Source organism: Camellia sinensis, chromosome 1 (assembly GCF_055761805.1).
Source record: "Camellia sinensis isolate YWXY chromosome 1, ASM5576180v1, whole genome shotgun sequence".
In the NCBI taxonomy this organism is placed as follows: domain Eukaryota; kingdom Viridiplantae; phylum Streptophyta; class Magnoliopsida; order Ericales; family Theaceae; genus Camellia; species Camellia sinensis.
In genome coordinates this window covers 6,943,263-6,949,972 of record NC_138961.1, presented here as the reverse complement: position 1 = coordinate 6,949,972, position 6,710 = coordinate 6,943,263, and positions in this window count along the sequence as shown.

Genomic DNA, 6,710 nt, shown 5'->3' with positions numbered 1-6,710 from the left:
AGGTAAAGAATAAAAAGGTTATTTGATAGAGAGAGAGAGAGAGAGAGAGAGAGAGAGCGCGCGATTGTTAGAAAAAAAGAAAAGAGTGGGTAATGGGTTATTGTACTGGGAATTCCCTTGGGTTTTTTGACTATGGTCGTCAAGTCAAACACTCTGACCCGTCTGATGTAAAACACGTGTCTGCCTCATTATAAAATTTACAAAAACTATTGAGTAATGGTAGATGTAAAAATATTAAATTTTAATATAATATAATAAAAAAAAGATATTTAATTTCTTGAAAAATTCAACATATATGATTATTATCAAAATATCAAATTTTAATATAATATAAAAAAGGAAAAAAAGAAAAAATTTTAAAAAAAAAACATTTAAAAATCACAATTCACCTATATAGATAATTGTAAACACAATCCGTGCATAGCACGGGTGATATGCTAGTACTATAAATTAAGCAAAAGTGAGTTTTTAATTCTCAAGGCCTGTGGAAACTCCAATACCAATCTTAATTTCTTAATTTTTTGATTTTTTTTTTAAAAAAATTGATGATTGATTCAAAGATTATAATTACACTATTGATAAATAGATGAGATAGATGGTGGGGAAGCACGACCAACTAGAATAAAGCAATAAATGAAATTAGAGAGAGAGAGAGAGAGAGAGAGAGAGAGAGAGAGAGAGACTGAGACTGAGACTGAGACTATGGCTATGTGTTTATGTGGTGTGTATATGTGTGATGATAAAAAAGACATTTGCCTTTGGGACAACCTCCTCGGTCAAGCCCCCAGGTATTTACACGCCACCACTTTTTGCTTCCCCAAGAGACCCATGTAATTATTGTGTCAATGGCTCTTAATTTTTCTCTCTCTTAATTTTTTTGTTCTGTTTTAAAAAAAAAAACACTTATTAAATTTTTTCAAATCTTTATAAGTTCTCCAATACACAAACTTTTCTTAACTTTTCACATATCTATTGTAAACAGTGAATCTCCTCTTTGCTTCCTCCTTCTTCAGTTCTCACTTCTACACTTTCAACTTCAGTGACTACGTATACAAACAGTAAGTGTTATTTTTGTTTTCTCCTTCTTAACTTTTTCTTTTGTTTATTGTTTTAATATTATAGTTAATCAAAAATTAGCTCAATGATTTTTTTTAATGTTATTTAAACTTTTTATTTACTATTTTAATTTTATTTTTGATTTTTTAATATAACTAAAGTTAGATAAATATAAACCCTGACAAAAAGAAAAATGTGATTATAATTTCTCCTTCTTAACTTTTTCTTTTGCTTACTGTTTTAATATTGTAGTTAATCAAAAATTAGTTCAATGGTTTTTGTTAATGTTATTTAATCTTTTTATGTACTATTTTAATTCTATTTTCGATTTTTTAATATGATTAAAGTTAGATAAATATAAACCCTCACAAAAAGAAAAATGTGATTATAATTAGTTGAATGATTCTTTTTTTTAATGTGATTGTAGTTAGTTTAATATTTTATTTATTTATTTATTTTATTATGGAAAAAATGTGATGTGATTGTAGTTTGTTCAATGCCACTTTTTTTTAATATGATGATTAAAAAATTAAAAATAAAATTAAAATAGTAAATAAAAGATTAAATAACATTAAAAAAATCATTGAACTAACTACAACAGTCATATTAAAAAAAGAGACATTGAACAAACTATAATCACATTTTAATTTTATTTTTGATTTTTTAATATGATTAAAGTTAGATAAATATAAACCCTCACAAAAAGAAAAATGTGATTATAATTAATTGAATGACTTTTTTTTAATGTGATTGTAGTAAGTTTAATTGTTCTTTTTATTTATTTATTTATTTATTATGGGAAAAATGTGATGTTCAATGGTTTTTTTTTAATGTTATTTAATCTTTTTATTTACTATTTTAATTTTATTTTTAATTTTTTAATATGATTGAAGTTATTTACTCTTTTAATTTTATTTTTGATTTTTTAATATGATTAAAGTTAGATAAATATAAACCCTCACAAAAAGAAAAATATGATTATAATTAGTTGAATGATTCTTTTTTTTTTTAATGTGATTGTAGTTAGTTTAACTGTTCTTTTATTTATTTATTTATTTATTATGGAAAAAATGTGATGTGATTGTGGTTTGTTCAATGACTCTTTTTTAAATATGATTGTTGTAGTTAGTTTAATGGTTTTTTTTTAATGTTGTTTAATCTTTTTATTTACTATTTTAATTTTATTTTTAATTTTTTTAATATGATTGAAGTTAGATAAATATAAACCCTCACAAAGAGAAAAATGTGATTATAATTAGTTAAATGATTTTTTTTTAATGTGATTGTAATTTATTTAATAGTTCTTTTTTTTATTTATTTTATTATGGGAAAAATGTAATGTGATTGTAAGATAACGCATAAAAATATTTGTGATTTGTCTAGCGAATAAAAAATTATAATTTGATTTTTTAATACGATTGAAGTTAGATAAATACAAACCTTCACAAAGAGAAAAATGTGATTATAATTAGTTGAATGCTTGTTTTTTTTAATGTGATTGTAGTTAGTTTAATAGTTCTTTTTTTTCATTTATTTATTTTATTATAGAAAAAATGTGATATGATTGTAATTTATCTAAATATCTTATATAGATGTAAAACTACTCACATAATATGAGTCTTATACCATATGAGACATTTTATGAAAATTTTGATAAATTTTTTTGAAAATTCTAATATTATAATCGGCCTTAAATGTTCTCCCGAAGGGTCACATCATTAATTGACAACATTTATTTGTGAAGTTAATCGAAGAGGGGCCCGGTGCGTTACTACTGCCTTCTCTATATTTACGATGGTTACCTACATCCTCCTGAATATTGCTCTAAAAGAAGGGAATTGTATTAAAAAAATTGTTAGAAATTCTAAATAATCTATTTAAAGTTGGAGTTTTCTTAAGTGTGCAAGTGCACACCATGTGCCACTTAAAGTTTTATCATATTTTTTATATAGGCATAGGTTCTATATAAGTCTTATATTTATATAAAATATTTTATAAAAAGAAAAATATAATTATAATTAGTTGAATGATTCTTTTTTTTTAATGTGATTGTAGTTAGTTTAATAGTTATTTATTTATTTATTTATTATGGAAAAAATATGATGTTCAATAGTTTTTTTTTAATGTTATTTAATCTTTTTATTTACTATTTTAATTTTATTTTTAATTTTTTAATATGATTGAAGTTATTTATTTTAATTTTATTTTTGATTTTTTAATATGATTAAAGTTAGATAAATATAAACCCTCACAAAAAGAAAAATGTGATTATAATTAGTTGAATGATTCTTTTTTTTAATGTGATTGTAGTTAGTTTAATAGTTCTTTTTTTTAATATGATTGTAATTAGTTTAATGGTTCTTTTTTTTTTCATTTATTTATCTATACTATATATTAAGTAAAATGAGGTTTTTAACCCCCAAGGCTAGTGGGAGCTCCAATATCTCAATCTAATTTTCTAATTTTTGATTTAAAAAAAAAACCTTAACATTTATTAATTTCTGTCAATCCCCATGATTTTTGGGAGATTTAGTCAAAACTCCCTCATAATTAAACTTTAATGCATTAAAGACCAGCATAAATACAATTACTTGAAAATTTCAACACATTATATATACAAAAATGTTTCATGCCCCATTTTCCCCCACCCCTTTTGACCCCCTCTTTCTCTCATTGGTTACATTTTCTTTCTTCTTTTTTTTTCCTACTCCCCCAATCACCACCCGCCACGGGTGTGTGGGGGTTGTGGGGGTGGTGATTGAAAGGGGTCTCTATCATGGCTCTTATATATATTATATTTTCTATATCTATATCTATCTATCTATATCTATATCTATACTATATATTAAGCAAAATGAGATTTTTAACCCCCAAACCTTGTGGATGTTTCAATATCCCAATCCGAATTTTCTAAATCTATACTATATATTAAGCAAAAAGGGGTTTTTAACCCCTAAAGCTTGTGGGAGCTCCAATATCTTAATCCTAATTTTCTAATTTTTTGATTTAAAAAAAAACCTTAGCATTTATTAATTTCTCTCAATCCCCATGCCTTTTGGTAGATTTAGTCAAAAGCCCCTCATAATTAAACTTTAATGCATTAAAGACTAGCATAAATAAAATTTCTTGAAAATTTCAACACATCTATCTATCTATATTATATTATCTATATCTATATATATACTGTACGGGAAAGAAATACACCTTCTCGTATAATCCTGTTGACTAAGTCCACGCTCCTCCGTACGACGTCGCTTTATCACCTGAAAACACAAATGTGAGCTAGCCGGCGAGTGTGTGCCGGAAACCTCTCTAATGCCTAAGTCAGTAAACTTGACAAATAGACAAAGCTCTGTGTATTCAGAAACAAAGTTGTGTGTTATGTTCTGTTACCTCCTCCAAGGTGATGTTTGTGAGCTTTTTATAAGTTTCGTGTGGCACAATCCTAGTAGGACTCTTATTCCTCCATGCAGAGTCCTCCTAGGATTCATACTCCTAAAGGATAATGCTTATCCTTTTACACCCCCCCCACTGCTTAAACCAAGTGTGATGGTTTTCACCATGGCCGAACTGCCATACAACCGAGATAAACCTGGCTATACTGAACCATACAGTAGGCCGTACTAACGGTAGTTCGGTTCTGTTTCCTGCTACACCATACCTCGGTTCTCTCATGCACGAACCATGGTGTGTTTGGACCGATCTACCGAATAGCAACATTCCGACCGACCTACCCAGAATACACCATGACCGGACTATCTCCGCGACCGGCCTAACTCCAATCTACTCCGGACCGGAGTAGCTTTACATGTCCTTTCGAGCCGAAATAACTTTATCTTCCTACGGCCGGAGTAACTTCAATATCTTGGGCCGGAGTAACTTTATCACCTTGGGCCGGAGCAACTTTATCTTTCTCTTGGGCCAGAGTAACTTTTCGGCCTTTTTACCCAGTCTTTCATACTTTGGGCCATAAAGTCCACTTCACAGCTCGGCCCAATTTTAACCGAAAATTACCCTCTCAATTGCCCCTTAATTCCATCTGCTCAGCATGATTGGGATTACCAGTCTACCAACCGCGCTGAAGTTTTAAAGCCTTTCCAGTCGAGCTAATTACCCTTTAGCTTCTCCAGCCGAGCTAAAAAACTCTTTAGCCTTCCAGCCGAGCTAATTTCACTCCGGGCTCCGTTTGTCCGGTCAAAACGTCTCTTCAATCACGACTGTAACGCTTCCCTTTCCAATGACACGTGGCAGGTTCTGATAGGCTGGGAGCAGCTGTCACGCCGCCCTCGTAATACGAAAAATTTGAACAATCCCGCCCTTTCGTCCATTAACCAAAACAACCTTTTTATTTTTTTGAATCACTTTCTCCACTATTCTTTCGTCTTCTCTCTCTGTGCCTTTGTTTCTTCCATTATCAAGCTCGTGTTCTTCATTTGCTGATACTGTTGCCGACTCCAGTCCTCTTTTATTCCATCTGGTAAGCAAATCCATCTCCCTTCCATGTTTTACCTTCGTATCTGTTCAATGCATTATGTTTAGTGTGTTTTTGCAAAACATTTCTTCCATTTTTGCTACGCTTCTGTACTTTCAGTAGAACTCATGTGTGTATGAATTATCCTGTAGAAAACTAGGCTTAGATCCAAAATTATGTACCAACCGAACTAGGATACTGTTTGTCCTCTATATAGGTAGATCACTTTAGACTATAACCGAACTAGAACTTGCAGACATAATCAGCAGTCTCAGTAGGTTATCAACTCTTAGGTCTCTCTAGCCGAGATAAGTCCACCGAACGAAGTTTGAACTCCTTAATTTAGGAACCTCGGTTTCTAACCGAGCTAAGCCTAAGCCAGCTTTCCTAGTTTCTGAGCCGAACTCAGAAAAGCTGCCCCTAGAGGCTCAATCGAAGTAACAAGACTCATTGTACAACCGATTTAGGCCTTTGGGGCTAAACCAGCTTTCTTAGTTCTCAGACCGAACTCAGAAAGCTGCCCATAGACGATGAACCGATCTAAAAATTGATTGCAAAGCCAACACGCCGAGATACTTGCCAAGGTCTGGCTAGTAGAAACAATGCTCAAACCGAGCTACCAAGCATTTTGCTGAACCGAGATAGAACCCGTCCACAAAGCCGAAGTAGGACTTTTTTACCTCGCTTTTAATTTGTAGCACGGTCCAATGATCTGTGCTTAACCCCTGTGTTTTCTTTGCAGACTTAGGTTGCCCAGGCACTCCTACGTGCGCTCAACCGAGCTACTGAGCACAATATTTACACCAAAAATAACTTATTCTTAAATTATACGATAGATGGGGAAGTATAGACACTTAGTAAATACTCCGGGCGGCCTAGCCGAATTCAGGAAAGACTACCAAATTCCTGACGACGTCCAACTGGTGCTGGCTGAAAAAGACATCATTCCCTGGGACAATGAAGGCTTCGTCCCCTTCACCCTTTTATCTATCATTGAAACCGGACTACGGTTTCCGGTTCAACCGTTGATCTGTGAATTTCTTAGGCAGACCAGATTATGCCCCACCCAACTGTCCACCAATTCATACCGCATCATTATGGGAATAGCCGCACTGAACCATCAGGCCGGACTAAACCTCGGGCTGGCCGAAATCTTCCATCAATATTCAATTGGCTCAAAGGG